A 22,013-nucleotide genomic window follows, 5' to 3' on the forward strand; every position below is an offset into this window, starting at 1 on the left:
TTATATTTGAAGAATTATTCCTGATGGCAGCAAAGTTTGAATGGAGCTCTCTGTCTGTGCTGATTTGTCGCCCTCTGGAGGTCAAAGCACAAACTGCATGATGTCACTGTAACCACCACAGAGACAGGAAGTGTTTTTATGACTGAAACACTGAAATGATGCTAACGGCTGTCGTTAGGCTCACTGACAGCAGTGCTGATGTGTTCATGTCAAACACTGGCTCAGGTCAGGCTCCTTCATCCTTCTCCAGCGTGAGGCCGCCCTCAGACCCACAGGAGCTCTGACCTTTGACCTCCTGACCCTAACCATTTTAGTCTTGTTGCATCTTTAAATGCAAATCCTGTGAAATGGTCAGGGGCGGCTCTAGAGAAATTTTCTTAGGGTGGCAAAATCAAAGCCTTTTCCCCCCAAACACATATGCAGGTGGTTACATGTGGTTAAAATGATTCAAATGCAGTAAGTATGCACGTTTTTCATATAAATATAGTCTATAACTTAATTATTGTCTGTACCCACATGATTACACACTTTAGTTACATGAAACATGTGAGTTTTGATGTTATGTACTGTACAGCCTGTATATTAAATACATATGTAGCCCAATAAGTATAAACTCCAGAAAGCTACACAACATGGGGCGCTTCATTTACAAACACAAGTCTAACTTAAGTTTCACTGTTTTTGTTAGAAAACAGTCACATTGTTGCAGCTTAAATTACACAAAATGTCAGAAATCTGCACTGTCATGAACAAACATGTAAACCTCATTTTTCATGATTTGTTGGATTCACCCTCTGAGGTCTGAAATACAACCGGACATTTGTGACTCCTTTGAGTTTACGTTTGTATTTCACCCTCAGATTGTTTCATTTTATTTTTTCCTCCTCTTGCTTTGTTTGGTATCTTTTCAGCTCAACTGAATTTAGTTGTTTTTTCACTGACATACTGCATTAGTATTACTATTACTATTAATGTAACTATTACTGATCTGAAATCACACAAAGAACCTAAAATCCTAGCAGTATTTTTTACTGTAAAAAAACCACAGACGTGTTGGGTAAATGTTTATAACTTGAAATGCAAATATAAATTGTACATTTTGTAAACAGATACAACTATTTATCTAAAAATGCAGCCAATACACCTGCTGTTTTTTCATTTTCTACAACCATTTAAAATAGCACTCACCTTCCTTCATTTCCACAGTGTAACATCCACCCACCTGTGTAACATCCGAAATTCCCATGGTGTTGTTCAAAATGTGCTCTGGCACAATCATAAGCATCACTTGCTGCTGAAAACAAGAAGAAAGCCGTCCTGCTATGGGCTGAACCATTTGTTAATGTGGAGGGGGGGACACTATGGAATATATCCAGTTCTAGCATTTATATTCACTGCTGACTGTAACTACGCTCAAACTGTTAAACTTATTTTAATAAACAACACCGTCATATGCAAAACTGGGGTGGCACTTGGGGTGGCAAGGGATCATTTTAGGGTGGCACTTGCCACCCCATGCCACCCTTCTAGATCCGCCCCTGCTGATGAAGCCAACAGGTTCGCTTCATTTGCAAAAAGCAGATATGAGTTTCTGAGGCCACAGTCTTCTGTGGCAGAAGGGGAATCAGGGGAAGCCCTGGAGGAGTCCACCACCCACCAGAAACAGGTCTGAGCTCTCACTGAGTGGTAAAGGGGCTACACAGCCCACATGAGGCTGAGGGATGCAGCCTTCTGTCAGACTGTCACTAACACAGAGAAACACCCGTGTACACTCATACTCATGGGCACATACACCAATCAACCTAACCCCACTAACTGCTCGTCTTTGGACTGTGGGAGCCAGAGAACCCAGAGAGGACCCAGACATGGGGAGAGCATGCAAACAGCTTAGATGTTGGATTTGAACCCAGAACCTTCTTGCTGTCAGGAAACAGTGCCAACCACTTTTCCACTGTGCTGCCTGTTTGACTCTGATACACCCATTTTTGAGCTCTTAAAAACAGCCCTCCACACAACAGAGACAAACCATAAAGGACTTTGTGGCTTGTAGCAACCAAAGAAAGTTTAAGGTGCAAAATAAAGAGGTTGAAAGGAAAGTAATAAAGGAAACATGTAATTATAACAGTAATGTTGGCTGTGTATCACGTGTGGCATGTCATTGTGGGGCTGGCCTCTGCTGGGATTGAGAATATGTGATGGCGGGGGCAGGGTTGGTTACTGGGGTTTATCCTGATCTCCTGTTTAGTGGAACTGTGCTCCTTTGAATCCACAGCACTAACCTGGCACACACACATAAAATGCATCATTGCTACAGAGCACAGCAGGACTCATTATGAGTGGTGGGGCAGGCTGGATGGTGTTGAGGAGTCGTATCGCAGTGACATTGGCTCCCCTGCTTCACTCTCTCCTGCCCCACTAATGCAACTCACTAATCCCTCTGTCCCCTTTAGGTGGGGCTCACGCTGACAAGATAAAATAAGCTGCACGACTGGTGGGTGGGGGCTGTGCTGTCAGCCCCCCTGGGTCTGCTCCTCTGTGATCCTCAGTGGGCCAGTATGCCTCTCCTGGTAGCTCCATGGGGGATGGTGTGGTGGGTTGGTGGGTGCCATGGCGACTATGTGCGGACTTCACATTTTTGTCTGCTGTGACAGCTCCTTGATCTGGGCGGGGCCAGTGGGGTGTGGGTAGGTCCTTTGTGGGGCTTTGGACGTTGCCTGAATATTGTCAGGCAGCTGGGTGCTGTGCCTCGACCCTTTCTTCCTTTGCATTTGTGGTTTGGTGCCATAAATGCACAACATAGAAGAGCCACCTCGACGGGACAACACTCAGCGGTTCATCTGTCTCTCTTCCACAGCATGTCTTTATCCTGTCTTCCTTCTCTCACCTCAACCAATCACAGCAGATGGCCCCGCCCCTCCCTGAGCCTGGTTCTGCTGGAGGTTTCTTCCTGTTAAAAGGGAGTTTTTTCTTCCCACTGTCGCCAAAGTGCTGCTCATAGGGGGTCATATGACTGTTGGGTTTTTCTCTGTATGTATTATTGTACGAGCTACCTTACAATATAAAGCACCTTGAGACGACTGCTGTTGTGATTTGGTGCTGTGTAAATAAAACTGAATTGAATTAAGAAACAACTCTTAGATTCCTCACATGATTCTCCTGTATTCCTACGGGACGCCAAGGTAATATAACATGGAAGTGTGTCGCAGTGCCTGGTGGCCACATGTTACCCATAAACTGTCAACCTGACCGTGCTGTAGCTACGTCCAAAGACTAGTTAAAGATTAAAGCTTTTTGGGGGGTTAAATCTGACATAAATAAAGAAAGAATAACATTAAAGTCGATTCTTTTGATCACTGTAGTTCTACTTTGAGGATATGATGTGTAAAAACCCTCAGTTGTGGCTGGTGGATCTCACATTCCTGGTCTTTGTAATTCCAGTTCAATGAAGCCTCATTTTCACCTTTTTCCAGGTAAATTTTCCCAACTGTTCTAATGTCCATGCTGTGGCATTGTCCCATCATTTGTATTTCCTGTTAATGGATTTTTAATATGGTCTGGGAAATTACTATATATGAGTAACTTCCTGTTGTATTGCAGCTTAAGGCCATTGTCACTGAAATAAAGCCCAAGTTGTAATAGTTTGCATCCAGAACGAGGAAAACGAAGAAACCCAAACACTGCTCAGTGGATGAGTCCGTCCTGGAATAAATACCAGGACAAAACTAAAAAGAAGAGCTTGTTTCCTCGAAGCAACAACAGAAAGCTCTTTGTCTCTACAGATGTTTCTGGGAAACACGTTAACAATATTTAAACATTTGTTCTTAATAAACGTTTTTACTTAATGATGCTTTATGATATTTCTATCTGACCTAATGCAGCAGCGTATCCACATGAACTCTGCAGTGTTTCTACCCAGAGGCCACCGTGGTCCTTCTTTACTAATGCTGAGGGTTTTCTCCCAGCCGTGATAGCCTTTGACAGGTAAACTGAGTCATTCCAGCCCAGTGCAAAAATAACCTCCCTGTCTGCTCTTAACTTCACGCATCGATGCTAAAACGTTGCATAACTGAACCTGCAGACTGTGATCCTGTAGCTGTCGAGGAGAGGGCTTGATGCCGTCCATCTTCTGCTCAATTAACAACGCCTGCAACCTTTTGAGCCTTGGTCCTGCTACAGTCACAAATATAACATCATCACTCTTTATTTGATCCACTACACTGCTGTCATTTCTCTGTTATGGCCCCACAAGGTCACTGAATTCTGTCATTCTTCTCCAATCCATGGTTTTCAGTCACTGGTGGGCAACATTACTCTACCACGACTGCAAACAGTGGACAGTTGGTAGGTAGTCCTGCAGGACGCCTGTCTCGAGCCAAGGCTACTTGGAACATCTCTCCATGGAGGAACAATGAAGACATGAAGAGAAACTATAAATCTTTGGGACTTGTGCTCCAACAGCTTTGTTTAAAGGCCTGAAAGTGGCGACGTCTCTCCCAGAGCTCCAGCTCAGTGACATCTATGTGTGCCTTGTATGCTTCAGCTGACGCTGCTGCCAGGATGAAAGCTGTCAAACCGAGCACAGCTACATGTTCCACCTGGATGGGTAAATAATGTGTTTGAGGTGAGAACAATCAGGAAAGCTCGCCAGCGGCTTTACTTCCTGAGGAGGCTGAGGAAGTTTGGCATGAACGCCAACATCACCTCAAATTTCTACAGGTGTGCAGTCGAGAGCTTGCTGACGAGCTGCATCACAGTTTGGTACGAAGCTGCTCTGCCAGCAGCCGTAAATCACTACAGAGGGTGAAGGCAGCAGAGCACATCACTGGCACGAGGCTTCCTGCCATTCAGGACATTTATCTCCAGCGGTGCCTCCATAAAGCACACAGCATCATCAAGGACCACAGCCACCCAGCACATCAGCTGTTCTCCTTGTTACCATCGTTACAGGAGTCTGTCTGCTCGGACTACAAGACTCAAAAACTGTTTCTACCACCAAGCCATACGACACCTCAACCACAACACTTAAACACACACAACACAGCACTCAGAAGCTACCTGCAGCTTCACAAGTACTCTGTTTAATCTGCACTGGTCACTCCACTTTATTGTCATTGATATTTATATTTAAAAGTGCAATACTGAAATTTTCTGCTGCTCATTCCTGTGCAATGTCCCATCTGCCCTCCCGTCATATTTCTCTTCAAGATTTTCTTATTTAATCACTAGTGTACATATATTCATAGATACAAATATATTTAGTCATCTTTTCTCTTTTACCATGTCTCTCTAATATTTGCTCCTTACTATTTTTCTATTTTCTTTATTATTTTATTTTATTATATTTTCTCCTACTGTATCAAGCTGCCGAGTGACTGCTGCTCGTCAAACACATTTCATTGCAATGTTGACCCTGTGCTAACTTGCATATGACAAATAAAACTGAAAACTGAAAAGAAGAAACTGGTCGTTGTTAAAGGAAAGGTAATCTCCACATAAGCAGCTTAGATGACCTTCCACGTGTAAATCTTACAATGTGTTGACTTGGACATGAACAGTGTAGGACCAGAAAAGTCCCAGCAGTGTTAATTTGTCACATTAATGTAAAATGAAGTATTTTTCTGATGTTGGGTTAATCGTTCCTACAGTTTAAATGAGCCGTCACTGATGTTCACATGTGGCAGCCATACTCTACGGCTTCTGTAAATAAACACTGATTACTGAATCCAGTTTTGGCTACATTAAACTCAAAGACGTTCAAAGGATGGCTGGAAAGCTACAGACTGCAGTACTGTTTGGCACCAGTAGCAAAGTATGTCTGTTGTGGAGTTGTAGACATGTAACTTGAACATGTTTGTAACTTTTTACTAGCATTTTGTTTACTATGTTTCAGATCTATGGCACTAAATGGGGGACTGACCACGTTTTTGACCTTGACTGGACTTACTGGGTCCAGTAAAGATATCATAGCCAAAGGTGGCTCTGCTTCCAGTTCTGGCTTATAGGAAGATCTCTGAAGGTTGGGTGTAATCCTCTCCTGACTTTGGATCACTCTCTTAGATCTAAACCTCCAGCTCTGGACTCGCCATCCTCAAAGACTGCTCCATAAGAACACAGGCATGTGTGAACAGCCCACTCCTCCTTTGGTCAATGGCACACACTTTTAGACGATGTGTATTCAGCATCTGGCAAGAGTGGAATCAACTGGGGCTCTTTCTAAATTGGCGTCACCATTGATTGTGGTGGTGGCAGCAGCTCATTCTGCTGGCTCTGTGTAACAGGGTCATAAATCACATTGTTATAATGTGTTCTAAACCCCCAAACTGCTCCTTTTATACCTGACTTTTAGGACCTCCAAGCCTGTAGTTGTGTTCATTATCAGTTAGAGCCCCTCCTCGTTCTTTTCTTCTTCTTCGGTGCAATCCTATAAATACAGTGTACCCCTTTTGCCTCTCCCCTTTTCTACAATCCCCCTGTGGGAGAGGTGGGTGTCATTTCTTTCCAACACTTTAAAACACACATATAATGCATATTTAGCCACCTGGATGTTTCTGGTTGCAATTTTAGTTCGATTATTGTCATTATTAAGCCTGTTTTTGTTAGATGTTATAAGTGTGTCGTATGTGTGTATCATAAATGTGTTTTAGGCGCCATAAATGCTAGCATGAATATATACTCCTTGCTAGCTTGGGAGCTGTGGTGGGTTGAACTAACCCTCTTCCCCACTGTTTGTATTTGGTCGTAGGAGCTGGAGTGGGCAAATTATTTACTGGGAGGTCTTTCTTTCTTTTACCTTTTTTATCAGACACAACGCAGAATCACACCGGTTACATCTGCAGCTCATCCATCACCTGTTCTTCCCATCACTTAATGTTTTTGCTGCAAGACGTTGGAGTGAGTGCCATCTATTTTGCTGTTGTTTGGAGGCATTTTAGTTCAGTGAGAGACAGGAGGTCACGCAACAAACTGCTCAAACGAGTGGAAGCCGCTGCCCTCTGCTCGTCAGCTGGGAAACCTGGATCTCCCTTGTTGTGTTAACAGACCTCTCTGCATTGAATCATACCTGTTATTAACCTCTGTCTCTCTTCCACAGCATGTCTTTATCCTGTTTTTCTTCTCTCACCCCAACCAATCACAGCAGATGGCCCCGCCCCTCCCTGAGCCTGGTTCTGTCGGAGGTTTCTTCCTGTTAAAAGGGAGTTTTTCCTTCCCACTGTCGCCAAAGTGCTGCTCATAGGGGTTCATATGATTGCTGGGTTTTTCTCTGTATCTATGAAGCGCCTTGAGGCGACTTTTGTTGTGATTTGGCGCTATATAAATAAAATTGAATTGTCAGGGTCAAAGTTCAGAGGTAAGTTTGTTTAGCAAATGAATGACAATAAATCATACATGTTTGCTGATTCACAGATTGACAGCCTGGAGGAACAGGGCTGTGTCGTTCCTGTGATGTGATTCAGCTTTATTTTAGTATTCATTTATTTTATTAGCTTTATTTCAGCCACTCAAACAAAACAACATTATATTAAAACAGAGTGCAGGTCTCATCCAACCATAGTTAAATATGTGCCAACTGATTCAGTACGTTTCATGTAGAAATATCTGTGGCAACTTTTTGTTGCAGCAATGATCTCAAAACACAAAGGGGGGGGCTAAGATGAATGTCTGCTGTGAGGACAGGGGGTGTGCATGTGCTCAAGTCACGTGACACGTCATTTACGCAACATTTGGTCGATTTCAAAGTTACAGTGAGATAAAATCATGTTATGGATTGCACTCAGTATATTGTGCCGACATGGTGAGATTGTGTCTGTCGAGCCGAGGAGAGCGTCGCAGTGCCAAAAGCTGTAAAATGAACTATCAGGCTGGAGTGTGCTGCCACAGCACAGAGCAGTCACAGAGTCCTGCAGGCAGAAGAGGAGTGATCGTGTTAGCCACCTTACAAAACAAAAAGACATGAAGTGAAAAGCAGAGCGCAGAGTGAGGCAGAAGAAGACAGACTGGGCCAAGTCCTGCATGTGCGAGAGCGAGCGAGACCCGGGACAACGTCATCCGCCTCGCCTGGACTAGTCCGCCGGCCGGAGGAGGGACAGTGGCTGCACTGTGCAGCCGAAGACTCACTTTGATCGCGCAGGAAACGAGCGACGCAACCGGTCCACCGTCCGTGCAAACTGCGCCAGGCAGCGTATTGCACGCTGGAGGACACCGAGGAAAGTCACAGTAGGAGCGGCGCTTAGTGAGAGGTGATGTCGGGGGGACATGGCTTCTTCTCCGGTCACCCCAGCATCGCTTGAAGGAGAAACACCTTCACCCACCGGGAACGAGGAGCCCGCGACCACCCGACAGGTACGACACGCCTCCGAGACCCTCTGCGCGCCCGGTAACGTTGTAACGTTTTACCGAAGTTCATTCGCAAACACACCAGTTTAAGATGGACCCGAGAATCAGCACACGGGAGCACTGGTGTCTGACTCAGCAGAAACGGCGCGACGTGCGTGTAATGCTTCGTATTTGATAACGATGGAATAATTCTTTAAAATAAGCACACAGATAAACACTGGTGGGTGGAAAAGCTCGTGTTTTGGTGAAATGAGTCCCGCCTAGTCCGGTCTACACCTCATTCAGCAAACATCTGAGTCACCCTGAGACGCCAGTGCGCGTCCTTCTGATGCAAAAAGCCGTAAGTGACACGCTGTTTACACGCAGGAGCAGTTTAACACATGCAGGTTGTGCCAGTAGGCGTTTCCTTCAATGTGACACCAAACGTGTAAATCAGTGCTGGGAGCGGATGTTGGACCTGATCAGTCTTAATCTGACAAACTGTAGTTCATGCTCTGTTTCTAATTCAGCCCCATGACAGACAACCAGCATGTTCTCCTGTCACGTGTTATTGACACGCACATATTTAGTCCGTGTGTGGGATGTTAAAGGTGAGTTTGTTCAGGGCACGATCAGACTGAGGCCATTTCAACAGGTGCAAGGAAGTGTTAGTGTGGTTACTACGGCAGCACTGATGCCCTGATGAGTGCACATGGCTGGAATGAAAAGTCAATGCTATGTATAGCATGAACTACTTGTTGTCTAAGGCGGTGCAGAGAGTGAGCAGGAAATATCTGAGGTTGGATATTTCAGTACATACAGAGCTGTGCAGAGACATTAGGATCTTAAACTATTGTCTGTATCTGGCAAAGCGAGAATCTGAGCCTTGTGTACAAACTGTCTGGTGTTTGTTCTGGCAGGAATATGAAACTACTGTGCACAGCATGCTTATTAAGATGGCCCAGGACCAGGTCATCTTGCAGGATGGTAGTGTTACATCGAGAAGGTTCCTCTTTAATTGTTGGATTTCTGTGTGAGTTTTCTCCCTGTGCCTCTGTGGCCTCTCCCCACAGTATCTGTGTTTGTGTTTAAAGTGTTTAAAGTACAGCACTAGATGATCGTATGGGTGAATGTGACTTGTTGTAAAGCACTTTGAGTTGTTGTCTATATAAAGTCTAAATGGAAATCCACTTATGTGCAGAGGACCAGAAGATCCAGCGCATCGAAATAAAGAGTTCTTTGCTTAAACAATGAATTGTGCGATAAAATATTAATTTACAAATTCATTTTTAAGTTATTTTATTTATTCAATACAAAAGTAATTTATTATCTAGTAATTTAATTGAAAAGAAAAAAAATATTTATAAATCAGTATTTGAAAATAAATTATTATTCCATTAATAAATACTTCAAATCAGAAAAAAAAGAAATAAAATCTCAATAAAAACCTCACATCAAAAATCCTTTTCCTGTGTCGTCTCATGTCCAACATCTGTGTAAGCAGAGTGTAAACACAGAGGCTGAATGGCCTTTGGTATAGGTGCAAAGCTAAGACTGTCTAACCAATGACAGAGCTCCTTACCTCGCACCGGCTAATTTGCATTGCTCCGGGATTTTGGAAATTTATCCATTTATTCATTATGATGTGGTTCAGCAGAAACACACACACACACACACACACACACACACACACTATGCACAGACTGGTACTCTTTGTTCATACCTGTGTAAGACGTCATAATGAACTTGTGCATATTCATGTAAGCTCAATAAAGAGCAGTGTTACGAGGGAGCAGACGAGAGCGACTGAGGTCAAGTGAAGGAACGGCGCTGTCACAGTTCTCTCCCTCATCAATTGTCTGGTTCCAGCGGTGGGTCTGTGCTAGACGACCCATCACCAGCTTTTTCCACTGGTTACCAGTACGTGGTAGAATCCACTTCCAGATCTGGTTGTCTTTAAATCTGTGAATGGATTGGCTCCATCTTATCTCTCTTTAACAAAAGAATCCAAGTGGAGCCCTCAGGTCTGCAGATAAGCAGCTTCTGACCAGAACTAGACGTAAAAACAGAGGTGAGCTTTATCGATGGCTGCAGCCAAACTCTGGAACAGTCGCCCTTCACATCAGGTCGTCACCAACACTGGACATTTTTAAAAGCCGGTTGGAAACACATTTGTACTCTGTAGCTTTCAATCCTGACCAGTCTTTATAGTCATTACTGTGTATGTTTCCTATTTTCTCTCTACTCTGTGCAGCACTTTGGCTCAAGCTGTTTTTAAATGTGCTGATAAATAAATGTAGATTTCTTTGAATAAAACAGTGGAGCCGAGCTTTGAGCTCAGTGTGTAACAGTGTGTGTGTGAGAGCCATGTAATGTCCATGTGTGCATGCTGACTGTGCTGCTCTGACCCCCCTCCTCCTTTCAGGGTGGAGCCTGCTGGAGTCCGATGGTTGAGACCAGGTCTGAGGAAGTGTAAGTGTGTTTTTAATGGGATTCATGAAAACAAAGCAGCACACATTCAACCATCTTCATCATGTCAGGAGTCATCATCAAAGTGTCAATCAATGAACAGATGATGGATCAATAACTGCAGCTGGATTGTGTTTGTTCTCTCCATCAGATTCCTGTCAACTCACAATCGACACAAACACAGTGAACACAAAGCTCCAACTGTCTGACAACAACAGGAAGGTGACACGTGTGGAGGAGGTTCAGTCATATCCTGATCATCCAGACAGATTTGATGTTCATCAGCTGCTGTGTAGAAATGGTCTGACTGGTCGCTGTTACTGGGAGGTCGAGTGGAGAGGAGACGTTTTTATATCAGTGAGTTACAGAAGCATCAGAAGGAAAGGAGACAGTGCTGACTGTGTGTTTGGATACAATGATCAGTCCTGGAGTCTGATCTGCTCTGATGATGGTCCTCAGTCTGTCAGGCACAATAACAGACTAACATCCATCTCCTCCTCCTCCTCCTCCTCCTCCTCTGTCTCTAACAGAGCAGCAGTGTATGTGGACTGTCCTGCTGGCACTCTGTCCTTCTACAGAGTCTCCTCTGACACTCTGATCCACCTCCACACCTTCAACACCACATTCACTCAAACTCTTTATCCTGGGTTTGGGTCTGGTCTCCTGGTGGCTCAGTGTCCCTGTGCTGAGTGGAGTGTAAAGAGTGTCTCCTGTTACAGAAACACTCTGACTGTTGAACAGATAGTTCAGTCTGTACATGTCTGTCTCTTTCACTCACAAACACGTTTTCAGATTCATGGATTCAATCAGTTGATGTTTGAAACTCTTCTAAATGATTCCTTGTAAACTTCTTCAGTCACAAACAAACAGGAAGTGATGTCACATGTGTTCCTGTCCACACAGCAGAATGAGTCTATTGCTGACAGTGATGTACAAACAGAGTGAGCATTTCTGAGGCCCAAAATAAACTGAGTAGTTCACTGAATGAACAATGGACTGTGAGCTCAGTTCCTTCATCATTAGTATGGATTATATATGTATATGTATTATATTAGTATCATATATATCAGGTGCTGCTGCTTTCAATCATTGTGCAAATGTGCTGTTTGTAAGCTTGTAAAGCTGCAGTCAGCTGAGACTGAAGAAGTCACCTGATCAGTGAGCAAACGTTTCTGAAAACGTCCAGATGAACAGAATCAACCTTTTGGGATCAGCCAGCAATGCAGCATCATTGTTGTTCAGCTTCAGAGGTTTGCAGGAATGAACTGATGACCAGAAACAGCTGCAAAGTCCAAGAAAATACCAGCTGGAGTTCAGCTGCATTTGAAGAAGTCAAAGAAAAGTAAGGATGGCAAAGGGCGACGTTTTCTTCCAAAGAGCTGCAAACATGGTCGACGCCTCATTAGAAGAATCATCTGGACATTTGTGAGGAACTCTAACCAAGAAAGCAACGTCACACAGATCCAACAGACAGTTTCCATGACTGCAAGTGTTGAGTGGAAAAATGCTACATTGCATTATTGCATCCTCTCACCACAGGAGGCGCTGTTGGCACCACTGATTGCTGATCAGCTGTTCTCTGATGATCTGATTGATACTGTGAATAACGGGACTCACTGAACTCTGTGACACAGTGAAGATTACAGAGTTTAACTTCAACATCTGACTGACGTCACACAGACAGAAGGATGAACCAGTGAGGCACAGAACACAGTTACTGGAGATACTGGATCAGCTCCATGTGAACCTCTGATGGAGAAGCTGCTGAGCCAGAGAAACATCAGGACATGACAGCAGCTGCACTTATCTAACAACATGTAGCAGAGCTGATCTATGTTAGAGGATCTATCACAGCAGCTGAAGCCAAAGTCCAACACTGGATACCAGCTGAGCCTGTGCTGAGTGTAGTGTTACAGGAAAAGGGCAGAAACACTGGTAGCTCCCAGTGATGCTGACTGGGGCACAGAGCTGAATGATGCAGCATCAGGACACTGTTTCAGTCTGACTGACAGAGAAACCTGTAGCTGTATCTACATGTGAGGCAGAGGCCACACAAGCAGCTTTCTATGTTTCACAGTGACTGAGATCTTCAGTGGGGGTGGACATGCTCCTGTACAGACCTCTGAGGAGAACCAAGGTGCAGTCAAAGAGTCCAGTCTGTCCTCACAGATGTGAACATGTGCTTTCATCAGGTCTGCTGTCAGCTAGCAGGCTCACATCAGAATCACTGTTCCTGAAAAACACAGTCTGTGTGACATCATCAGTCAGCTGATGGTCCCAGATCTGAATGGTTTCTGTCTCTACTGAGGAAGTCAGAGAATATCACTGAGGTGTGGATCAGGTCTGAGTGAGCTGTGGAGGGACAGCTTTAAACAGTCCACAGGTCTCACGTCCTGCTCAGTCTGGTAGCAGATACCTCGTATTGTTCCAGATGTGCTGACATCAGCAGCAGCACAGCTGTGTGATACCATGAATCTCAGTTATTGATCCAACACACAGTAAATACAAAGATCAGGATTTCTGAGAGTAATCATTATGAGTCTGAACACATGATCACTGAATGTTAGTCTCCACAATAATAAGCTAACACAAGCAAACACAGCTTTCAGCTCTTATTTTGAAACTGGCTTATTTAGAGAGCTGTGATGTGAGCGTGCCTGGCTCTGAGGCACTTGGGTCAGCCTCTGTTGTTTAGAAGTGTTACAGACTGTGAATGACACAGACCTGTCAGTTTCCATGTTTGTCTGTAACACAGCTCAGGGGCTCCATGCTGAACGCATCCATCCAGTGTTATTGATCCAGGACTGATACCAGCATTGGGATCAATACTACAACACACAATCACATGTGTCCACGTGATGCAGTTTGAAGAGCAATCAGATGTCTCTGTATGAGGAGGCGGGGTCACAGGAGGTTCACAGAAACTCTGCAGCAGCATCATCAGCTCACATGGAAACTTTGATGATTCACTTCTGTGGTGTTTTTACAGAAACACGTCACAAAATTAGCTCCACCTGTTTTGTGAGCTTCGAGTTTCTTGTCTTCATCCTGGATTCTTGTGTTGCTGTTTTTACACACAGCAGATATTTCCTGGTTGCTTCCTTGATGACCACATGAAGCTTTCTGAAGCTTGGATTGAAAACGCTTCATTACTCAAAGCTTTCCAACACAGGCCTCTGTGCTGCCATCTGGTGGACAAACATGTGAAGTGCAGCGTGAAGCTACAAATGAAACTGCTTCAGCTACGTTTATATATAACATACTATAACCTATATAATGTGGAGATCAGGGAAATTATTTTGTTGCTACTGTTAATAATCATCATCATTACCATTGCATTAATAATATAATCTACAGCATTGATATTGCATTCAGATGTTGAAACATTTTGGTACCCAATTAGCCTTTACTACAGGTGCAGTTATAACCACTTTAAACTGTTGAGTTGAATCTATGATCTTAAATGCTTTTGAATGCTTGTTATAATCTTAAGTGTGTATGGGCTGATTCTGTTGATTCTGAGTCCACTCTGTGCAAAGTCTTGACAGGAAACTGCAGGTTTGCAGAGCGTGCTTTTGCAAAAGTGAAACTAAAAGCAGAGTGTAAGTGCAGCTGATTCTGAGGAGCTGTTTGGATGATGCTATTTGAATAACCAGGTTGTTCATTATTATCTTTTATACTTTTATATTCTTTTATTAAGCTTCTAGTAGAGGTTCTTGATTAAAACATTTATTCAATATACTACATATATAGTTTTAGTAAACTGCTAACACATGTGAGAGTGGCCTCTGTTTGACTGCGAGCGTTAGTAGGTGAGAGGTGACACAGAGTGCCAAGTGAGGTCGTGACACACACACACACATAGTAGATACATTCAGTTATAGGTGAGAGGTTAATCATGTTTGCTTGCAACTGCGAGCGTGCAGAAGTGGTATCTTACTGCAGAGCATGGTCTGTGGTTTTGGAGAAGCGGCAGTCAAAAGGTTGACAGGAAACATCTGCCATGAAGATAGAGATAATGTTCTTTTCAAACTGTGTTAAAAGTCATTGTGGTTTTGATTTGACGTATGTATGTATGTATCTGTGTGACGTTGAAGGGGCGTCATTAAATTCAAACCCCGATGGTATAAAATATCTGTTTATGCTTTGATTAGTCGGAGATCAGCGCTGTCTGCGTACGGCGCTGGTCCCCCCACGCCTGTGTTCATTAAAATCAATTGTTTGACCAAGCTCTTCTGGACCTCTTTGTTTGTACTCTCCTTCCTCAATATTTGAACCTTAACAATAACTATATGTATAGTGTATTATGTAGGTGTTAGAGCTGGGGGTAGAACTGCTGATGGCCTGGTTGTTATTTATGTTCCCCATGGTTCACCAGCTCTCACACAACATCAGCACCAATGATCCACGTCCTTATAAACCTCTGAATCAGGTCCTGAAGCAGTGACGTCCTGAGTGAAGACCTCACTGATCACATGACTCTGGTCACCTGGACTCAGTGTTTCTGAAGCAGTGTGCTGGGTTTTTAAAAATACGTGGCTGCTGCCTGATGTTGGGCCCACAGAGGAAGACGACTCACTCGCTCTTCTTCACTTCCTCCTTAAACATGTGGAAGGAGAGCAAAGTGCTGCCAGACTCTTATTTCTGACAGGAACAGAAGAAACCACAGCAAACTGTTGCAGTTCTTCATCTTCATCACAATCTGTTTATTTCTGATGGTGTCTTCAGTCTGAGGTTTGAAGTTTCCATGTCTGTGTGATGTGTGGTGTGAAGGCTGCTGGTTAAACTGGGACGCACTGAGTGCTCATAGAGAGATGCTCCATGAGTCCCAGTACAGACTACAAACATGGTGGAAACTTAGCTTTGATATCCACACACTCTGCACGTCTGTGAGTAACTGTGATGAAGATGTGCAGAGATCTGTGTCCAAACAGGAGAAAGACTGTAAAGACTCTGTGCTTCTAACAGCCTCTGTTAACATATGTGAGGCTGTTTGTTGTTGTTGCCATGGAGCTTTGCACTGTTTGGGTCAGCAGGTCATGTGATCAGGTTTGTTCTGCTGGACGATGGTTCAGTGTCAGGTTTGTTTGCATTCATCAATAAATATCTAAATAAATCAAAGACTCCATGTTTGTTCTTTCATCATGTGACCTCTGCTCATCCATCTCTGTGAGTATCAGGATACATTTGGTTCATAATACACAGAAAAATCAGAGTTATTACCTGTAATAAATGTGAAAGATTCCTGCAGTGATAACCAGGCAGGACTGAAACACATCCAAGCTGTCACCACGGTAACAGCACCGCCCATCCACAGGTGAGGGGAGGAGCAAAAAGAGGGACTTTGACCATTTTATACTAAAAACACTCAACTAATGTTTCTAATATGAAACAAATAAGCCCACATTAATGTGAGCGTTTATTAAATAATAATAATGATGATTTCCTCCTGATCTCATTTCCACAGCAGAGAAAACTGTGGTGTATATTGAGGTGGAGGGTGTGGTCTGTGGCTCAGGTGTAGAGTGAGGGTGGGGTGCACCACAGCAGCATGCTGGGACTGCTGAGGGTGGAGGAGGGAGTGATGATGACATCAGAGCTGCAGCACAGAGACCAGTGAACACACAGTCTGTTCATCTTTGCATAGATACAATATACAGCACAATATTGAATGACAGACACGCTGTGGGAGCTTCCACAGATACACTGACGTCAGCATCCAGAGTCCTCCTGCTGCTCCCCCCTCAGAGCCCCGTGATCAGCACCAACACATTCAGTTAGATGACAGAGTCCAGCTGCAGCTAGAATCAGCTCCCCTCTGTGAACAACAGCACAGCGTCAGTGTTTCACACTCAGTGAAAGGAGGAAACAGCAGAAGAACACCATGTGTGCTACGTTTCCCAGGACACACTACAAACTGCACAAATACAGAGCAGCACGTGGAAGGACCTGGAGCTGCATTTACAGAGCTGCAGACAGCGTGATGTCCTGTATGGACAGGTGGAAGGAACCAAGTCCTCAGCTGGAACACTCGTGTTTGTCCACAGACAGGAAACACAGCAGGAAACTTCCTCACAGAAGTGCAGCTCATGGATAACACACTTCCTGTCAGTCAGAATGAGGCTGCAGCCAAACACAGAAAGGTGTTTTTGTCCAGATGAGCCCAGAGAAGAAACACGAGTGTTCACAGACATCAGAAGCTCAGAGAGGTGAAACATGAGGTTGGAGTCCTCGTCAGCATCCAGAAGAGCTGCTGTGAAACCCTGAGTACTCATGACAGACTCTGATGGCACAAACACATCATGATTCAAACAGAAAGACAAACATGGAGCTCCTGATCCTCCTGCATGAGAACAAGCTGACATGAGCGCTGTGTCTGAGAGTGTCTCCCTGTCACAGTGACAATAACACAGCTGCTGCTCACAGTCATTAAACTGACCTGAGGTCAGCTGTGCTCCTTACATATGAACCATGTGACCTCACATCAGTGCTGTGGATGACTGTAGTCATAGAAGAGTAGAGCTGTAGCAGGTGGTGTGAGGAGGAGGTGGTGTATTCTAGTTAACGCAGTACTGAAACACTCCAGCAGAGGGCGCTGTTAAGTCCTTATTGTAACACAGTTACTGTGTGCAGTTAGACTTCATACATAATCTGCACTTATTTCCATCAGACATGCTGTCAGTAAATGATTGGTTTCTATTGATTCTACTTCCTGTTGACTCGTTTGATGACAGTGAAACAATCACAGCTGATTGTGTGATGATGTAAACTGTCACTGTTACATTCAGTGTGTGTGACATAATGTTAGTGCAGGCTGATAACAGCCTGGTTCTGTTAGAAACACATGAACGTGTCCATAGATCAGTGTGTGTTTAACATGAGAGCTTCAGCCCTGCTGATGTGTTAAATAAAGACATGCAGGAAAACTGATGAGACTCTGAAATAACTCTTTATATTTATAATGTAACTCTGCATCAAAAGAACAACAAAGGATCCCAGACAGGTTTCTGTGAACAAAGACCATTCTGATGTTTCTGTGTTTCTAACACTTTGACATTATTAGTAAACAGACTGCAGTGAGCAGCATTTATAAAGAGCTTCTATATAAAGATATGACAGCTGTTTGACAAGTTTATCACTCTGTGTTTGGACCTGATCAGTCCAGCTGTTTACTTGAAACATGTTCATTTACCTGTTCTGTTATATTCATGTTCTTGTCTCTGTTGAAAACACATTTTAATGTCCCTCAGATTTTTCTCCCAGATGAATAAATATAAAAATGACACAAACTGACTGCAGCTACTTTTTGTCCTTTCTGTCAAAAACCTTCATGTGACTCATGAGAGACACGTTTCAGCTGTTTGTGACAGATCAGAGGCCAACAAGTCATTTATAACACTTTCCATCATTGTTTAAAGTTCTCAGTGTTTCTGTGTTGCTGCGTATAGGATCTCCCAGCATCATCACTGTGCTGTCCAATCATTGTGTGCGAGGTTACCCTTATAGTGCGATGTGTGTTTGCACAAAGAGAAGCATGTGTGTCAAATATAAATAAGCACAGAACAGAAACAGCTGCTCGTTTCTTCTGTTTAGAGTCAAGTTAGTGTTTTGTGTCTTTGTTTGAGGCCTGATGTCGAGCAGAGGTGTGTGTAACTGCACTGCTCTGTTATATGTGTGAAGTGTGTGCTTCTCTTCAGCATCATCTTTGTCACTGCTGATTCCTTTGTGTCATCATGTGTTGAGAAGAGAGAACAGTTATAACGGAGGAGCAAAAGGAAGCCCTGAAATCTGCATCAACAAGGAAGTGTTGGCTCACCAGTGATCCCAGCAGAGCCACTGGTTTGGCTCCAGTTGTTCTAGATTCAATGATGTTGTTGCTACAGATACATGTCAGCATCTTTATTGAATTTAATATGAAGCAGAAATGGTGTCATTAGGAGAAGAAGAGGAGAACAAGTCCGGCGAGGAGGCAGCAGCTCTTAAAGATGAAACAGCAGCTCAGCCCTGAGCTCAGAGAGCTGCACATGAAAAAGCTCCTCAAGCAGATCCTGTCAGAGGTTTGTCATCAACAGGAGGAACTGTTCACATCATAGGATGAAGATGCTGTCAGCTGGATGAAGAAGGTTATTTAATGCAAACGTTCACACTGAAGTCAAATTGTTGTCGTGTTGAACAGATTCATGTACTGATCGTCTCCAGAATGTTAGAAGAGCTTCAATGAATCATTAGAAACAACTTACAGCTGCACAGCTGTGTCAAACACATCTGTGTGTCATTGTGGGATTGTTGTGTTTCTACATGTGACACACGTCTAAAACATGCACACAATCTGAACACAAACAGGGACTCATGTGTTCCCACAGCCAGATGCTGAGAGCCATTTCCTTGTAGTCCTGTGTCTACATACATGAACCATTAGATGTTATTGGAATGATTGTCAGCTCTGATAGTTTCATGTGTGTTTAGCTGGACGCTGTTTGATCCTCGACATGTTTAAAGGTGTCCAGTCCTGAGACACTGGGGCTGGAAACAGCTGTGATGTCATTGGACTGTCACACAGACAGAAGTGCATGAAGTGAGCAGCCGAGGAGCCGCTGATGTTTTGGATTCAACAGCATTTGAAAGGTCGACACAGACACATTTGCACACAGAAAGCTGAATCTGTCATATGCCACAGTGAACTCACTGTTCAGTGTTTTTCAGGAAGCTTCTTAACTGCCTCTGCTGCCAAACAAGCAGCTGATGTCCTCGAGAAGAAGCTGAAGAAGTCTTCAACAACAAATACAGGAAGTGGACTTTCAAATACTAGATTCACTTTAGACTCACAGAGAAATGACTCAACCAGCTGTGTTTGACTATATGAAAGGTCAGTGTGTGTCTGCACACAGACTGTTGTGTTGGACTGTTATTCAGTTGTCTGCTGAATGTTTTCAAATGTCTGCATCTCAGCTGTGATGAGGCTGGGGGTCATGGGAGGCCACCGTAGCAGCCTCTTCAACATCATGACATCATCATAAATGCTGCTGGACTGTCTGATGGGCTGACGGTGAAAAAGCCGTCGGGAAGGAAACAGAAGACGTTTCAGAGGCTGCAGCAGATTTCTTTGATTCGGGGCCTTTTTCAGCTTTATTGGACAGAGCAGTGAAGATAAGTGACAGCAAAGCAGAGAGAAAGGGGGCGTGGCCCGGGTCAAAGCCAGGCCAGCTGCTCTCCACCTCGTGGTCACCTGCTCCACCAGCAGCCCTTTCACACACTTTACACTGTCAAACACTGTGTGTGGACCTCAGCTAACAACAGGCTACATTTAAGTCTGGACTACATGCTTTTATATTGTTTTTATTCCATCAGCAGCTCAACATCATGAGCAGCTTTGACATAAAGACATCAAACTCAAGCTGACTTTAAACTACTTTTAATACAGGGGCTCAAAAACAACAACATCTTTATTATATATCAGGACACAAAGTCATTTCATCTCAAAGGGAAACAGCTTTATTTGGAATAACCAGCACTATCAACTGGTTTGGGATCTCCACCAGTTTCATGTCTTTGCAGCTTCTCCAACAAAGTTCCTGTAAAATCAGCATGTTTGTCTTTATTGGTTTGATAGTGATTGATTATTCAGTCCCAATCTGCTGTCATCTAAAGAACAAAATGATGTTTCTATGAGTCACAAAGCTCCAGATGTTGTCGGCTTCACAAAGAAAACAAAGAACTTAAACACAAAGTGTTTGGAGCCAAAATGTTCCCAAGCTGCTCTTTTTGAAATGGCAGAGGTACAGTGGTGTCTAACAGCACACTGTGGAAGGCAAACATGTTATTGTTGGATGAAACTTCATGAATCCTTTGTAGATTTGAGCTGTTGGAGCCTTTCTTTTCTCTTCAGGTGTACAGATGCTGAGGAGGCAGGTGAAGCAGGTGGAGCTGTTGTGATGCTGGCAGAGGGTGTGTCTTAGTAACTCTGTGAGGCAGAACTGGATCCAACATTGTGGATGTGTTGATGTTGGAGCCATTAAGAGTCTCTGGCCACACTGTAGGATTTCCCTTTGATCCACTGTGGGGGCATTTTGGAGTCTGTCAGTGAAACTCTTCATGTTTGTGTTTGACTCCAGTTTATAGAAACAGAGAAATGTGTCATGCTTTTGTTCGGCCTCCACAAATACACACATTTGTTCATTGGTTGGACTTTTTGGAAGGAGACACATTGAAAACCATGTTAATAAGATCTTGTTGTTTCCTGTGGATCCGACACAGAGAGTGGACTTCAGACAGAAAGCGTGGAAGAGATTTTAGAGGCCGTGTGTGGCAACAGGAAGTTTCTGTGTGTTTGCTGATCTTACATGTGGAAAACAACACGTGATGTTTGTGAAGTTCTACAATGATCATTGTTCTCACAGCATTTTGAGTGGGAACAGTTCAAACTGGGAGTAGTGGGAGTTATTTACTGATTGAAACAAGCTGAATGTTTCTGTGACGATGAAGATCAGCAGCTCAGCTGATCAATGAACTGACATCTATCAGTCGTTTCATGAGATGAAGTCATCAGCAGACATTTGTTCTGACTGTGTGATGAATGTCAGAACGTCAGGGCTCTGCTTTAGTCACTGCTTGATGATCATTGGCTCATTGTTGAATCCAGGGCCCAGTCTGACCTCTGACCTTTGCTGCAGGTCTTCTGTGTTATCTCCACTTTCATGTCTGATCTTCTGCTGTATCGTCCAAAATAAACATCTGGATCATTTCCAACACTTCAGCAGATCTTTAGTTTGGGCAGTGCAGCACAGAATAACACATATTGTACTATACTGCCCACTTCCTGATCTTATTGGATCTGTGTGTGAGGTTGGTGAAGGAAACACATGTTTACTGAGTGAGTCGCTGCCATTAGGAACTAGTTTTTATATCACAGCCTGGAAATCACACAGGACCATTTCTGCAAGTGAAAAGTCGTCATTGGAGGAAAATGATTATGTAGTTTGTGCGACTGAAGAATTGTCCCAACTACATGTGCTGCTGACCCTTGACCTTTTCTTTAGGTTCACAGAGGAGTCTGTGGGAACATCCAGAACTGAGGCATCTTGTGTACAAACGTGTTCAGACCAGATGTCAAATGATGTCAGATGTCATCCGTGAATGGATGCAACTGTGGATCGTTCCAATAAAATGAGGCAGTTTTGTAAGTACAAGTCCACTACAACCCATCATCAACATTTTAAATTACATTATACATC

At 43.7% G+C, this 22,013-nt stretch overlaps 1 protein-coding gene across 1 annotated transcript in view; it reads left to right on the forward strand.

Moving 5' to 3' along the window:
- Positions 1 to 22,013, forward strand: part of LOC146640636 (protein NLRC3-like) — a 225,103-nt gene that overhangs the window by 169,825 nt on the left and 33,265 nt on the right. The window lies entirely within an intron of this gene.

Source organism: Rhamphochromis longiceps, unplaced genomic scaffold, assembly GCF_057381845.1.
Source record: "Rhamphochromis longiceps isolate RC_006_pf unplaced genomic scaffold, R_longiceps_female_GT1.1 unmapped_scaffold_4, whole genome shotgun sequence".
In the NCBI taxonomy this organism is placed as follows: Eukaryota; Metazoa; Chordata; class Actinopteri; order Cichliformes; family Cichlidae; genus Rhamphochromis; species Rhamphochromis longiceps.